Source organism: Mobula hypostoma, chromosome 11 (assembly GCF_963921235.1).
Source record: "Mobula hypostoma chromosome 11, sMobHyp1.1, whole genome shotgun sequence".
Taxonomy (NCBI): domain Eukaryota; kingdom Metazoa; phylum Chordata; class Chondrichthyes; order Myliobatiformes; family Myliobatidae; genus Mobula; species Mobula hypostoma.
Genome location: NC_086107.1, coordinates 98,603,244 through 98,620,122, shown reverse-complemented (window position 1 = coordinate 98,620,122; position 16,879 = coordinate 98,603,244). Strand labels below are relative to the sequence as shown.

The window sequence follows — 16,879 nt, the reverse complement described above, 5'->3', positions numbered from 1 at the left end:
TCGTGAAATAATTTTGCTTGTTCCTTCACTATCTCTCCTGACAGTCTACACCTTCACTGATATGGAGCTTAAACAACTTTACAAGAACTTTATCTAGTTGCGAACATCTTCCATCTTCATTGTTTTCTTTGTGCATGTTTTTTTTATTTGCTGTCTGTAACGTATAGCCTCCCTAATAAGGGACTACTTTACGTTGTAGTAACACGTTGTTGGATGCACTATTAGGTGCATATTGAGCATGCGGTATTAGGCGCGTATTGATCTGTAGGTGTGTGCCAAGTTCGGTTTCTGCCAGTAAAGAAACATGAACCTTAACTCCCGTCTCCAGCATTTTTATTAATAGTATTATTGTGTAACCAGGCCACATACACACTGTCAAAGAATTGGAGCAACTTTTGTTTCTTTATTCATAAACTTCTCCCTGGTGGGAGGAGAAGATGGCGGCGCGACGCAGCTCGCAGCGGCCACTCCGGTGGTGATATCTGTTATTTGTCAAGTAGGGTGCCATTCTACATCAAACGTTGTCGTAGAAAAGCAGCACCCAAAGTTCCTCATCACCCTGGCCATGCTCTCTTTTCACTGCTGCCATCAGGTACAAGGTACAAGTGCCTTAAGACACAGACCAGGTTCAAGAACAGTTACCACCTCTCAATCAACAGGCTCTTGGAACAAAAGAGGATAACTATACTCATCTATTGAGATGCTCCCACAACCAAAGATCTCACTTTAAGGACTCTTTATCCTGTTATTTCGTGTTTTCATTATTGATTCATATCCTCACAGTTTGTTGTCTTCTGCACTCTACTGGCTCCTTCATTGATCCTGTTTACAGTTACTGTTCTGTAGATTTGCTGGGTATGCCCACAGGAAAAAGAATCCCAGGGTTGTGTGTGGTGACATGTATGTACTCTGATAATAAATTTTACTCTGAACTTTGAACAAACAATCTGAAGATTTCTGACTTAGAAATGTTAAGAATGAAGGGAAGAAATGAACTGAAAACAAAACTAATTACTACAGACATATGTGAACGTGCAGATGTTTGCCAACTATGGAATAAGACAACCACATGGGAACATAATGTCATCATTCTCTTCCTCAAAAAGCGGATGGACTGGATATTTGATACTTGTGGATACAAATTATCCAGGAAGGACAGCGTACAATGAGTTAGCAATGTCGATTCGGCAGAATATTACTGTGCTGGAGACATGTTTAAGTCTAGAAGTAACAGAAACACTAACACAGCTGGGTGTGTTTTTACAGGTCACTAAACAAGTTATGTTTGTACAAGGAAATGCAAAATCTAGAGTGGCTATAAAATGGGGGGTTTAATTACATTATGTAAGCTGAGACAATATTGATATTATTTCTGTGTCCAGAAATATATTCCTGTTGAAGGAAGGAGGCACACACACAGACACACACAATGCTGGAGGAACTCAGCAGGCCAGGCAACATCTAAGGAAGTGTAAACAGTCGACATTTCCGGCCGAGGCCCTTCATTAGGGCTGGAAAGGAAGAGAAGGAAGAGTAAGGTGCGGGGGGGGGGGCGGGGGAAGAGGAGAAAGAAGTAGAACATGTGCAAGAGAGGGGTGAAGTAAAGACCTGGGAAGTCAATTGGCAAAAGAGATAAAGTGCTGGAGAATGGGGAATCTGATAGGAACGGACACAAGACCATGGAAGAAAGAGAAGGGGGAGGAACACCAGAGGGATGTGGTGAGCAGGTAGGGACATAAGGTAAGAGAGGAGAAACAGGGAATGGGGAATGGTGAAGAAGGAGGCATTGCTGGAGCTAGTTCTGGGAAAGAGCTGGGTCAAGTGCACCAACTTTCATCAGGAAATCATTCAGGAAATAGTGATCACAACATCATAAAATTGATGTTAGCTAAAAAGAATCATCAACCTAATTAATTGGAAAGCCAGTTTCTGTGGTTGAGTGTGAATCTAGCATCATGCTCACTGCAGACACTGTGGACCCATTCCTGTGCTGCAATGTTCAATGTTCCTCTGTATATTGAGCCAATCTTTCTCAGTGTCTACAATTTCACCTATGTTCATACCATCAGCGAACGTATCATACTATAGACACGTACACATGGCAAGCAAAGATCCCAGCACCGATCCCTACGATAGACCACCCGTTACAGAGTTTGGTCAGGAAAACAACCCAACGCCACTACTTTTGGAGACACTGGATACATTTTTTAAAAAATTGATCCCATGGAGAAAAGTTTGGTGTACTGGGCAACAGAACGGGATAGGATCAACTCTAAGGTGCTGAAGGAGGTAGAATGGAAATCATAGAATAGGGCACCAACCATAATCTTTTGATGGTGTTTAGATATGGGAATGAGGTGTGAGGGAGGGGAGGGGGTGGGGAAGAGCTCTGGGGTGTTCAGGAGGGAAGTAAGGATAACCCCAGCAAATACAGGCCAGTCATTTTAACCTCAGGATGGGGAACGCTGTTGGAAAATACTGATTAAAAACAGGATTAACAGACACCTGGAGCAAAACTGATTAATTAAGACAAAAACCAGTACTTAATTGTTTAGGGAAAATCGTGTTGAACCAATTTGCCTATTTTTTTGATGAGGTAGCCAATGGACAAGGGCAATACATTCAATGTGGTGTAGATGGACTTCCAATGCTTTTGACAAGGTGTAACTTAACAAGGTTCTGAGCTAAACTGATGAGCTGATAGCATGCTTATAAAGTTGGCTGAAGAACTATAATGTTCAAACTAAATATATTAAAGTACATACTGTATATGTCACCATATACAATCCTGAGATTCATTTTCTTGTGGGCATACTCAATAAACATATAGAATAATAACGATATCAGAATCAGTAAAAGATTGCCCAACCAGAGTGCAGAAGACAAAAACTGTGCAAATGCAAAAAGAAAAAAAAACGTAAATAGTTAAGTAATAAATATTGAGAACATGAGATGGAATGTTGTAGTGGATGTTTCTTTTGAGGGGGAGGGGGACAGAGATTTGTCAAATTGCTTTTTCCAATTTATTTTAATAACTCCATTAAGATCAATCCCAGACTATTTAACCTTTCCTTACAACCTCCTCATTATAAGACAATAAGAGGCATATTAGAGTGGACATCTGACAACTATTTTTCCCCAGGGCGGAAATGGCAAGTATGAGAAAGCATAACTTTAAGTTAATTGGAGGAAAATACAGGGGGTGGGGGGTGGGATATTAGAGCTTTTTTTTACACACAGAGAATGGTATGTGCATGGAAAGCACTGCCAAGGGTGGAGGGAGGGGGCAGATACATTGGGGGCAATTAAGAGACTCTTACAAAGGCACGTGAATTTAAAAAAAATCCGGGTGGCAACGTAGCATAGCAGTTAACATAATACATTTTAGCATCAGCATTTCCAGGTTGAATTCCTACTGCTGTCTGTAAGGAGTGGGTTCCCTTCGGGTACTTCAGCTCCCTCTTACATTCCAAAGACGTAAAGATTAGGGTTGGTTAAGTTGTGTATGCTATGTAGGCACCGGAAACATGGCATACGTGTGGGCTGCCCCCAGCACATCCTCGGACTATGTTGGTTCTTAATACAAACAACGCATTTCTCTGGATGATTTGATGTACGTGTGAAAAAATAAAGTTAATGTTTGCTCGTTAAAAATGGAGGGCTTTGTGGGCGGGAAGCACTGGATTGATCTTGGAGTCGGTTAAAAGTTGGCACAACATTGTGGGCCGAAGGGCCTGTACTGAGGTGTATTGTCCTGCGTTGAACAACGTATTGTGAACTGTGAAACGGATAGTGATAAACTGCAATAAGATATTCGCAGGCTGGTGGAACGGGCAGGCACGTGGCAGATACAGTTTAATGCCAAGTAATGTGAGGCGATGCATTTTGGTGGGAGGAATGCAGAAAGGAAATAGTGAAGGCAGGAAGCCGCTGTACAAGGGATGCAGGTAACTCGGGGTACATGGAAGTGTCAGAAAAGGTTTAGAAAGAGGAATGCATAATTCTGGGATTTATCATTAACGTCAGAGATAAAAGCACAGAAGTTGTGCTGAACTAGCTCTGCCTCAGCTGAAGTTCCATGTACAACTGTGACTGAATGACGTGAAGGCATTAGAGGAACTAGGGAAGATTTGTGAGGAAAACAGCTAGGGCAAGGAATCGCATTTACAAGAGATTAGAGGCTAGGACTTCTTTCTTTGAAAAGACTAAGGGGAGAAGACTGGCAGGCTGCAATCATCGTGAGGAGTTGCTTGTTTGGCTAAGGCAACAGAAGGTTTGAAAAAAAAAGCTCGGGGCCTTTCGGTGGGCTGCTATCATAATGATCTCTGAGGCCTAGATAGGGTGGACATTTCCTATAGCGAGGGAGTCTTTGACCAGAGGGCACAACCTCAGTATAGAGCACGTCCATTTGGAACAGAGATGAGGAATTTCCTTAGCCAAAGTGAATCTGTGGAATTCGTTGTCATAAAACAGCTGTGGTGGCCAAGACACTGGGTATATTTAAAGGGGAGGTTGACAGGTTCTTGATTAGTCAGGGACATCAAAGGTTACAGGGAGAAGACGGAGAATGGGGCTGATGGGCTGAATGGCCTAATTCTGCTCTTATGTCCTATGGAAAATTGACAAAGTAATAAAACAATGGGTAGTGTAAACAGAGGGTAAAACATCACAACACAATACAGGCCCTTTGGTCCACAATGTTGTGCTAACCTTTCAACCTGCTCTAGGATCAATCGAACCTTTCCATCCTATAAAGCCTTCCAATTTTCTGTCATCCATGTGCTCATCTAAGAGTCTCTTAAATGCTCCTAAATATATCTGCCTTAATGGGAGGCCATACCCATTGGTGAAACAATTGAGGACTAGAGTTTAAAAACAAATAAAAGGGAAGACAACTAACGATGAAATAAAGAAAAACTCTGATGAAACATGAAAAGCTGAAATCTGTATTGCAGTGTCTGCAGATGCTAAAGGGAGATTCTGTTTTGGTGTTAAAGGAAATTGCAGAAAGGTGTAGTGCAGAAAAATGCGCTAGGCTGCAGAGAGCAGGCTGGCTCTGAAAGAAGACTGGCATAGACACAACGAATGGCCTCCTTCCTTGCCGTAGAATTTCATGATTCCAAGAGTTCTAGAGCATGGAATAAAAAGGGCAAAAATCGCCAAAGCAGCAGTAAAAGAAATCAGAGGAACTTAAAAAAACCCAAGTCAAACTTGGAGGAGATTCTAAAGCAGGAAAAGAAGCTGCTTTGCCTTGATAGACTAGAATGGTATAGCAATCCACTGGACCAAACAGAATGTGGACCCATTCAGGTGGCAGCAACGGGGGTGATGTCTATTATATCAGGATCTGCTCTATTGATGAGACACAAACCCAGACACCCATTAAGGACCCAAAGTCAAGAGCCAAGGGAAGGTGAGGATGGGGTTGCCGGGGAGATGCACATACAGCTCTTGGACAAGAAAGGGAAATTAGGTATTGAAAGATTGGTTTGCAAAGACCTTTACTCCTCAGCTACTGACTCTAATCCTCACCTTCCAGACAACACTCTCAGACTCCATCCTGAGCACTGCTGGGGGAAGGGGGACTTACCTCTGGCACTGAGCCCGGCCCTGTGGCTCAGAAGGGCAGGGAACCGAAGAGAATGGCAGCAGTAATAGGGGATTCTATAGTTGTTGGGGGGGGGTGCAGATAGGCAATTCCATGGGCACTAGGAAGAAACACAAATGGTAGTTTGCCTGCCAGGTGCCAGGGTCTGCAATGTTTTTGAAAGCGTCCACGATATCCTGAAAAGGGAGGGTGAGCAGCCCGAGAAGGTCGTCCGCAAACAGAATACAGGGAGTTAGGAGGGAAGCTGAGAAGCAGGACCTCAAGGGTAGTAATCTCGGCATTGCTGCCTGTGCTACGCAACAGTGAGGACAGGAGCAGAATGAGGTGGCTTGGCTGAAGAATTGGAGTGGGGGCAGGTGGGACCTGTATAAAAGGGATGGGTTGGACTTGAATCCAAGGGGGGACCAATATTCTTGTGGGCAGATTTACTAGAACTGTTGGGAGTGGTTTAAACTCATACCAGGTTGGTGCCGGATCACAAGAGAGGGAATTTGTTGAATGTCTATGAGATGGCTTTTTAGAGCAGTTTATGCTCGAGTCTACTAAGGGAAAACTATGTTAGATTGGGTTTTGTGCAATAACCCAGATCTTATTAGGGAGCTCAACGTAAAGGAACCCTCAGAAGGAAGTGATCATAATAGGATTGAATTATACTGCAGTTTGGGAGGGAGAAGCGCAAGTCACATGTATCATTATTGCAATGGAATAAAGGGAATTACAGAGGCATGACAGAGGAGCTTGCCCAGGTGAACTGGAGGGGGATACTGGCAGGAATGACAGTAGAGTAGAGATGGCTGAAAATTCTGGGAATAGTTCACAAGGCGCAGATTAGACATGTCCCACAGGAGTTCTCAAATGGCAGGGGTAGGCAACTGTGGATGACAAGGGAAGTTAAGGACTCCATAAAAGCCAAGGAAAGGGCATATAAGGTAGCAAAAGTGAGTGGGAAGTCAGATGATTGGGAAGCTTTTAAAGTTCAATGAAAGCCAACCAAAAAAGCTATAGACGGAGTCTATAGAGGGGAGGCTAGTTTCTGCGATGTGCTAAACTGCGTCCACAACTCTGACGTTTCTTACGGTCACGTGCTGAACAGTTGTCATACTAAGCAGTTATGCATCCAGACAATGCTTTCCAATGCACATCGATTAAAATATGACAAGGATCAAACAGGGGCATACCTCCTGAGGAAGTAGAGGCATTGGTGAGCTTTCTCGGCCGCAACATCAACGTGGTTGGACCAGGAAAGGCTACTGATGATGCTCATATCTTGGAAGCTGAAGTTCTCAATCCCAATACTGCTGATGTTGACAAGACCATGTGGACTGCACTCCCCACCCCTCCCTGCACGCTGTCTGAAGTCAATGACCAGCTCCTTTGTTGAGACTGAAGACACGGTTGTTGTCATACCATGTCACTACCAGGGGTGGCGAACCTGTGGCACGTGCAGAACTTGCGTTAGCATGCAGTGCCACCACTCGATTCTTTAAAACGCACCGTAATAAAAAAGAAGCTGCATAGTGATTATCTTTGATGCCAAATGAGGCAGGAAATTATTTTTAGGACCCAAGAACAGTGAAACGTTTTCACAGGAAAGTTCTCACGCCAGCTTGGTGTCAGATAAAAGGTTACGAGAACACCTCACATCGGATGATACGTTTTGGAATTCACACAGACCTGGTGTACACATCAGTACATACTCGGTTAGTAAACAGTTGGACCAGTTGCCCTTGGCTTCGCTCTGCTTATGTGTTTTTCTTGCTGTTTGTGAGTGAACTCTGGATCATGACGATAAATACATGTAGTTTAACACCACCATGAATATTCACGCAAGTTGTCCCCCGTGATGAACTTGGTCAAGTCTAATTACAGGAGTAGACTTAATGATGAAACAACTTCTATGTGCATAGCTCTCAAAACAACCAAATACAAGCCAGCTATAAATTATTTGTCATTGTCAATACACAATAAAAGCCTCACTGAGAACATGTCTGTTGTGCATTTAATACTTTAGTAATGTTTGAGTAACCTTGTAACTATATTGGTTGATTAAGCATTCTTGTTTAAGTAATTCATTAGGGGTTATAAACAAGGAGAATTCCATATGTCATCACACTACCGCAGACCACAACCCACTGAAAGTAAATTGAAAGTTAGACCCACATTTTGGATTCCTGTGTTTTTCTTTTAATTAGTTTAATGTGTTTAAGTTGGCTTAATGTTCTCAATGTATATTTTTATTTTCTCGATCTTTTATTAATGTGAAAAGCTTAATTTCATATTCACAATTTTTATTTTGTAATACGCAAGACACAGGAGTAGGATCAGGCCATTTGGCCCATTGAGTCTGCTCTCCCATTCAATCATGGCTGATTTACTATCCCTCTCAACCCCATTTTTCCTGCCTTTTCCCTGTAACCATTGACAAACCCTTACTAATCAGGATCATACAACCTCTGCTTTAAATATACCCAATGACTTTGCCTCCACAGCCATCTGTGCAATGAATTTTACAGATTCACCATCCTCTGGCTAAAGAAATTCCTCCTCATCTCTGTTCTAAAAGGACATCCTTCTTTTCCGAGGCTGTGTCCTCTGGTCCTAGACTCCCTTATGTGAAGTACAATACTATTTAGAAATGATGTTATTTTTCAATTGTCTTTTTAAAATATTAATAATTTTTGAAGTTTTTGAAAATGCCTCATTTATTTCAATCTCTTTTGTACTTTTATTCATAGTAAAACAGTGAATACACATAAATAAGACAAGACCCATACTTTTCCCTTTAAAAAGTCCATAATTATTGTTGCTAATTCACTAACCAATGATAATCTCTACTCAGAATTACTACAGCATTCAAGAGAATTGTTTTAGATTATTGCCACTTTGGGCGGGCCCTCTCAAAAAAGGTTCCCACCCTTGCACTAGGTTATTTCTTTCCTGTGTTCTGGCTCTTGTATTTAAAACAGGCCCCAGGTTGTTCAACAAACCTATGGAAAGTATTAAAACTTGCCTTCTCACATATGACTGACTGTCACCCAAAGGAGAGCATTCAACCTCGGCAGCCCTTGCACGTCAAACAAATTTTTTCACTTGCAGCTGGTACATATGAAAATGAGAAACTAATTCTCAGGACTGGAAAGGAAGGGGACAGATCTGATGAAGCCCTGAAAAGAATGGAGCAGTCCCAACGATGGGTTTCAGCCCGAAACATCCATTGTTTATGCCCCTCCTTTGATGCAGCCTGACCTGCAAAGATTCTCTGGAATTTGTGCGTTCTGCCCAAGATTTCCTGCGTCTGCAGAATCTCATGTCTACCTTGCAAATTTCTCTTTCCAACAACTTCCTATTATATACACATATAGATGAATTCACACATTTACAAATTCCAAGAACATTATAACCTGGTCTGTTTAAAAATATTCCCGTTACCTTCTTGTCTTTTTGTCAATGACTTTAAATCTCTGTCCTCTCGTCACCATTTCTTCTAGGTACTGGAAGCAGTTTCTTGCTTAGTCTTTCAAAATACTCCAGGACTTTGAAAACCACTCTTAAATTTCCCCCTGGCTATCTCCACTCTGACAAGGACTAGCGGCATTATTGCAGGATAACTGCTCTCGTCCACCTATTCTATGAGCAGATGGATACTCGGAGCAGAACAATGTCCCATTGATTGTCCTGGGGCCCCTGGGTGCTCGGAGCAGGATGATGCCCAGTGTTTTTTCAGGGGGCCCCCAAGCTGTTCCCCAACTACCCATATACCTGTTTTCACTGCAGTAAGCCACCTAGGCATCCAGCCCAATGGCTTGGCAACCTTTCTGAAGTGCAGTGGCCCGACATGGACACAACTCCAGCAAAGGTCTAATTACTGACTTTGTAAAAAGTTGCACATGAATTACTTGTTTCACAAACAGAACCAAACAGAATGAAAGTACAGCTTACAATACCCCTGATATCTGTGGCTCAGCTGACTGGAGTTACTTCCAAAATGCATCAGTTCCCTCTTAATCCTGTATTAGGGCAAGAGGGTGGAGATAGGTCTCTTCCAAAGGAGATGTAAGGTGCTCCTTCCCTCCGCTAGCCTGCAGGTCACCCTTGTGTAGGGTAAAGCATCTGCTTAGGCCCCCCCCTCCCCAATTAGGGTCACATGAAGCCAAAGGAGCAGGTGGTGCATAACACAAATCCTGTTTAATGCCCGGCAGACAATCTCTGAAGAGTATTGATAATGGCTGGGGTCACCCATCTTGTAAACACACTGCCCAGAAGGCAAACCACTTCTGCAGAAAAATTTGCCAAGAACAATCACAGTTGTAGAAAAGACCATAATCGTCCACGTCATACGATATGACACGGCACATGACAAGCGATCCTGTATTAAGTTTCACCTATCACTTCATCAGGCCTTGCCCTTCCAAGGTAAGTTAGCAATCACCTTTTCCAAACGTGAGAGAACATTGCTTAGATTAATAAGATTCATCCACCTCTCCAGCCAAATATAACTACGGCTTCCAAGCACTTGGGTAATTACTGATGAGAGCTGGCTTTAGATAGAGATTAGTATTCACCTGTCACTCTATGGTCAATAGATTGGCTTTTTCTTATTGGTATAGGGCAGGCCCAAGAATCGCAGAGTCTTAGCCCAAAATCTGGGAACTGCATCTCTCCAGAACTGGAGCACAACGCCCAGTACACACACTTGCACCAAACACACCTTTTACTCACCGAGCAAGCTGAGAGCATTCACACCAGGCACAAGGAGCATTCCTAAACACAGCAACTCATTCTAGGAGTAAGGGCAATAGCCATGGGAATAAAATCAGGAAATATCTAACAATTGGACCGTGTAGGGTGGGTGAGATGTTGAAATTGGCTGTAATCACCAAGGGAGAGTCTCCAGGTACAGTTTGGCCACCTCGGCACGAGCGACAAACGTACAAAGAGAGGCAGATGAATTAGGGAAGGTGTGGTGGTTGGGTGGAGGAGAGAAGTGGTGAGGGGGGGAGGGGGGGAGGAGAGGAGTAGAAGTGGGGAGGGAGGGGGAGGAGGGAGGGGGAGGAGGGAGGGGGAGGAAGGAGGGGAGTAGGGGGGAGGGAGGAGGGGAGTAGAGGGGGGAGGGAGGAGGGGAGTAGAGGTGGGGGGAGAGGGGAAGGGGCCAGGGGGGAAGAGGGGAGGGGGAAGAGGGGAGGGGGAAGAGGGGAGGGGGAAGAGGGGAGGGGGAAGAGGGGAGGGGGGAAGAGGGGAGGGGGAAGAGGGGAGGGGGAAGAGGGGAGGGGGAAGAGGGGAGGGGGAAGAGGGGAGGGGGAAGAGGGGAGGGGGAAGAGGGGAGGGGGAAGAGGGGAGGGGGAAGAGGGGAGGGGGAGGAGGGGAGGGGGAGGAGGGGGAGGAGGGGGAGGAGGGGGAGGGGGAGGAGGGGGAGGAGGGGGAGGAGGGGAGGGGGGGAGGGGGAGGAGGGGAGGGGGGGAGGGGGAGGAGGGGAGGGGGGGAGGGGGAGGAGGGGAGGGGGAGGAGGGGAGGGGGAGGAGGAGAGGGGGAGGAGGAGAGGGGGAGGAGGAGAGGGGGAGGAGGAGAGGGGGAGGAGGAGGAGGGGGAGGAGGAGGAGGGGGAGGAGGAGGAGGGGGAGGAGGGGAGGGGAAGGTGAAGAGGGGAGGGGAAGGTGAAGAGGGGAGGGGAAGGTGAAGAGGGGAGGGGAAGGTGAAGAGGGGAGGGGAAGGTGAAGAGGGGAGGGGAAGGTGAAGAGGGGAGGGGAAGGTGAAGAGGGGAGGTGAGGTGAGGGTGGGTGAAGAGGGGAGGTGAGGGTGAAGAGGGGAGGTGAGGGTGAAGAGGGGAGGTGAGGGTGAAGAGGGGAGGTGAGGGTGAAGAGGGGAGGTGAGGGTGGGGAGAAGAGAAGAGGGGAGAAGAGAAGGGAGGTGAGGTGAGGTGTGAGAAGAGGGGAGGTGAGGGGTGAGAAGAGGGGAGGTGAGGGGTGAGAAGAGTGGAGGTGAGGGTGAAGAGGGTGAAGCGGGGAGGTGAGGGGTGAAGAGGGTGAAGCGGGGAGGTGAGGGGTGAAGAGGGGCGGTGAGGGGTGAGAAGAGGGGCGGTGAGGGGTGAGAAGAGGGGCGGTGAGGGGTGAGAAGAGGGGCGGTGAGGGGTGAGAAGAGGGGCGGTGAGGGGTGAGAAGAGGGGCGGTGAGGGGTGAGAAGAGGGGCGGTGAGGGGTGAGAAGAGGGGAGGTGAGGGTGGTGAGGGTGAAGAGGGGAGGTGAGGGTGAAGAGGGGAGGTGAGGGTGAAGAGGGGAGGTGAGGGTGAAGAGGAGAGGTGAGGTGAGGAGAGGTGAGGTGAGGGGAGGAGAGGTGAGGTGAGGGGTGAAGAGAGGCGAAGAGGAGAGGTGAGGGGTGAAGAGGGGCGGTGAGGGGTGAAGAGGGACGGTGAGGGGTGAAGAGGGACGGTGAGGGGTGAAGAGGGACGGTGAGGGGTGAAGAGGGACGGTGAGGGGTGAAGAGGGACGGTGAGGGGTGAAGAGGGACGGTGAGGGGTGAAGAGGGGAGGTGAAGGGGAGGTGAGGGGCGAAGAGGGGAGGTGAGGGGCGAAGAGGGGAGGTGAGGGGCGAAGAGGGGAGGTGAGGGGCGAAGAGGGGAGGTGAGGGGCGAAGAGGGGAGGTGAGGGGCGAAGAGGGGAGGTGAGGGGCGAAGAGGGGAGGTGAGGGGCGAAGAGGGGAGGTGAGGGGCGAAGAGGGGAGGTGAGGGGCGAAGAGGGGAGGTGAGGGGCGAAGAGGGGAGGTGAGGGGCGAAGAGGGACGGTGAGGGGCGAAGAGGGACGGTGAGGGGCGAAGAGGGACGGTGAGGGGCGAAGAGGGACGGTGAGGGGCGAAGAGGGACGGTGAGTGGCGAAGAGGGACGGTGAGGGGCGAAGAGGGACGGTGAGGGGCGAAGAGGGACGGTGAGGGGTGAAGAGGGACGGTGAGGGGTGAAGAGGGGAGGTGAGGGGTGAAGAGGGGCGGTGATGGGTGAAGAGGGGAGGTGAGGGTGAAGAGGGACGGTGAGGGGTGAAGAGGGACGGTGAGGGGATATTGTTAGCCTGTGGCCGGAGAGGGAAAGGGGAGGTTGTCGGACCTTTGACCTCATGGCTGGTACTCGGGCGGGATGACCATCTCGGTGCGGGGAAGTGGGAAGTGGGAAGAGGGAAGAGGGAAGAGGGGCGGTTCGGGGAGGAAGGGTGGGCCGGCCTGGTCGCCCCTACCGAGGTGGATGGTCCTAGGCCCGGGACGTGCTGATGCAGGGGCCGGGGTGGAGGAGGACGCCGGCTCGGGAATCCGCGGCAACGCCTTCGCTCGATCACTCACCCATCGCCCGCTGCCGCCGGCCCACTCCGGCCCGGCTCCGTGCCCGCTCCAGTCCCCGGTGCCGGTCCGCAGCCTCTACCGGCGCCGCCTCTCGCTGAATCGGGCCGCAGCTCCCCGCCCAGCCGGGTGCGGAGGGAGGGCGCGAGCGAGAGAGAGACCTCCGCCCCTTAAAGGGCCCGCTCCCCTGCCGCACCGCCGCCCCGCCGCCCCTGGCCAGCGGCAGGACCCCAGACAGCTCTCCCTCCGGCTGCACAGTCCTCCCCTCTGGCAACCGCGCCGGGCGCCGGGAGACGGGCAGGCGATGCCGGCGCTGTTCAGCGGCTCTGATGGCGGCTGTGGAGCGAGCAGGCGACAATAACCTTGCAGGCAGTATCTCCTAGTACCAAACAGGGAAGACAAGGCAACTGGAGTGCGTCCACTTAATAAGCAATATGCTCGTCCCGAGAACCGCCACTTCCTTGTGGGCTGAGTGATCGACCCAGCCGTGTTGCAGAGTGAACACAGAGGTCAGAGAAGGAGTGGGGTGCAAAATTAAAGCGACAGGCAACTGAGAAGCGGTCGCCGTTGTGTATGTAGTTTCTCCCGTACAGAGAGCGCATCGCGAACATCAGATGCAATGCAGCAAACGGTATTTTTAAACTGCCAACGAAACACTGCTTCGTTCTGTTTGAGGCCCTGAATACTGGGAAGGTGGGGGGCGGGGGGAGAAAGGTTCAGAGGACAAGTTCTTCATCTCCTGTGGTTTCTGGAGAAGGAGCGTGAATGTTAGGGACGACTGAAGGGAGAAACAGGGAATTGCTGAAAGGCGTGCCTGGTGCTCTCTCCATTTTGGAAGTGGCCGAAACTCCACCGAATGTGGTGGTTGGTGCTATGCAGGGTTTACCAAGGAAACTATCCTTACGTCGGTGCGGGGTTGGGAGTGAGGAGAGAAGTGTGACCACTAAGGCAAATGTAGTCGAGAGGAACCACCGTTGAAGAAACACGAAGACGGAATAGACTGCAGATGCTGGAATTTAGCGGCAAAAGTTCCCAAAAAAGCTGGAAGTAGTTTGCGGATCTGCAAGTAGTTGTGGAGCATCTGTTTTTATTCCCTCCACCTTCCGTAGATCAAACGGGGGGGGGGGGTAGCCTTTTGGTTAGTTACACGGAGCTGTTCCTGTTCTGAGCCTGTTCGGACACAACATCAACCCCCAACCTCCACCAGCACAGTAAAGCCTCTCCAACATCGACCCGCAGAAATCATCAAGTCATTACCTTTGTCCTCTCACTCATCTGGACCATCTCGGAAACTTTTCTGGATCTCACTGCGTCCATCTCAGGAGTCAGATTGCCACTGACATCTTGTATAACCCCACCAAGTCCCACAGGGAACTTCTCATATCCTGCCTCCCATATTCTCCTTCTGGCAACACGATTTCCCCATCATAGTTGAAGGAGCTTCACTTCACTTTTCCCATCTGTCGCCTCACCACACCCTCGTATTGGCAATCTCAAAGTTCAAAGTAAACTTATTATTAAAGTACATATACACTCGCACTGGCTGCTGGTGTAGTGGCATCAGTGCTGGACTTTGGAGTGAAGGCTCCCGAGTTCGAATCCAGCCGGCTCCCTTGCACACTTTCCATCCGTGCTGGGTTGAGCGTCGAGCTAGCAACTAGGCCTCATAAAAATAAGAAAGCTTGCTAAAAATATCGCCATCATGACGGCATCCCAATGACTCCACTCGGAGTTAAGGGCTTTCTTCTTCTTCTTCATTTACACGCAGTGGCCACTCTATTAGGTACACCTGCTCGTCAGTGCAAATATTTAATCTGCCAATCGTGTATCAAAGCATGCAGACATGGTCAAGAGGTTCAGCTGTTGTTCAGACCAAACATCAGAATGGGGGGAGGGGGGGGTCTGTAATCTAAGTGACTTTGACTGTGAAATGATTATTGGTGCCAGATGGGCTGGTTTCAGTATCTCAGAAACTGCTGATCTTCAGGGATTTTCACACACAACAGCCTCTAAAGTTCACAGAGAATAAAACATCTAGTGGACATCAGTTCTGTGAGCAAAAAATGCCTTGTTAATGAGAACAGCCAGACTGGTTCAACCCAACAGGAAGGCGACAGTAACTTAAATAACCATACATTAAAGCAGTGGTGTGCAGAAGAGCATCTCTGAATACACAACACATTGAACCTTAAAGTGAATAGGCTCCAGTAGCAGAAGACCTTGAACATATACTCAGTGGCCACTTCATTATGTACCTTGAAATTCATTTTCTGGCAGGCATTTGCAAGAAAATCAACAACAAAGTTTATGAAAAATGGATTAACTACGACCGGCAAACAAAGAGAAACTGTGCAAATAAAAAATTACTGAGAACGCAAGTTCTGAAGAGTCCTTGAAGGTGAGTCTATAGGTCATAGGATCAATTCAAAGTAGTGGTGATTGAAGTTATCTACGCCAGTTGAGGAGCCTGATGGTTGTAGGCTAATAACTGCTTGAAGCTGGTGGTGTGGGACCTGAGGCTCCTGTACCTCCTACCTTTTGGCAGCAGTGAAAAGTGAGCACGTGTAAGACAGAGAGAACTAAGTTCAACTAAAGTGCCTAGATCAACAGCCCCATGCAACTATAGGGAGCCTTCTTCCATTGTTTAACATAGAACAGTGTAGCGCAATACACGTCCTTCTGCCCACAATATTGTGCCATCTTCTTAACCTACTCCGAGATCAACCTAATGCTTCCCTCCCATATAGCTCTCCATTTTTCTTTTATCCATGTGCCTATCGAAGAGTCTCTTAAATGCCTGCAATATATCTGCCTCTACCACCAGGCTGCGCGTTCCACACACTTACCACTCTCTGTGTAAAATAACCAATCCCTTTTTCCTTCCTCCAATTACCTTAAAAATATGCCCTCTCCTGTTGGTCATTTCTGTCTTGGAAAGGTGGCGTTGGGTGTCCACTCTCTCCATGCCTCTGGTCATCTTATTTATTTATTTACCCTGGCCTTCTGTGGTGCTCCATACAGCAACCCCCGATTTAAGTCTAGCCTCCCGATTTAACTGGGACCATATAAAATGACCCGTCAACCTACCGACTGGTACATCTTCGGATTGTGGGAGGACCCGGAGGAAACCAACAGACGCAGTCAGAGGGAGAGCATCCAAGCTCCTTCCAGGCTGCTGTGGGAATTGAACCTGGGTCACTGGTACCGTAAAGCGTTGTGCCAGCCACTACGCTACTGTGTTGCCTCCTGGTCCAATTCTATTAAAGTTACTTCTTGTCCTCCTTTGCTCCAAAGGGTAAAGCCCTAGCTCGCTCAACCTTTCCTCATAAAACGTGCTTGCTAATCCAGGCTGCGTCCAGGTAAATCTCCTATGCACCCTCTCTAAAGCTTCCACATCTTGCATAATGAAGGGACCAGAACTGAACACGATACTCCAAATGATACTTGCTCCATATCGCTGTCAACTTTACAGTGACAGGGCTGGTAAATTAATAGAATTAGAGTCTGTAATTCCTGTATGTCTGTTCTGTGATATGAGAACAGGTTTTCAGTGAAATTACTTTCCTGTTACTAGATTAGCATGTGACAGTTTAATTGCACAGAATACCCTTATTCTGTGTATTTAACCATCATCCTAAGGCATTGCTTTCACGTTAATTTGCACAAAAACTGACATCCAGCCAAAGGAGGAGCTGGAGGAGTGAGCAAAATATAACAAAAGGCTTGGTTTGAAGGGAAGGTACAGGCAGGTTCTCTTGCAACATTTAAGAAGTATCTATCTTGATGTGGGCACATGGCCAAGTGGTTAAGGCATTGGACTAGCGACCTGAAGGTCGTGAGTTCGAGCCCCAGCCGAGGGAACGTGTTGTGTCCTTGAGCAAGGCACTTAATCACACATTGCTCTGCGATGACACTGGTGCCAAGTTGTATGGGTCCTAATCCCCCTCCCTTGGACAACAT

At 47.8% G+C, this 16,879-nt stretch overlaps 1 protein-coding gene across 2 annotated transcripts in view; it reads right to left on the bottom strand.

Moving 5' to 3' along the window:
* Positions 1–14,528, bottom strand: part of mgat3b (beta-1,4-mannosyl-glycoprotein 4-beta-N-acetylglucosaminyltransferase b) — an 83,918-nt gene extending 69,390 nt beyond the window's left edge. The window contains exon 1 of one of the 2 annotated variants that reach the window (XM_063062615.1): positions 14,177–14,528. The gene's annotated coding sequence lies outside the window, so the exon portion shown is untranslated. Of the gene's footprint in view, positions 1–12,922; positions 13,051–14,176 lie in introns of those variants that run through there. The other variant, XM_063062612.1, reaches the window with a different exon arrangement.
* Between the last annotated feature and the right edge of the window lie 2,351 nt (positions 14,529–16,879).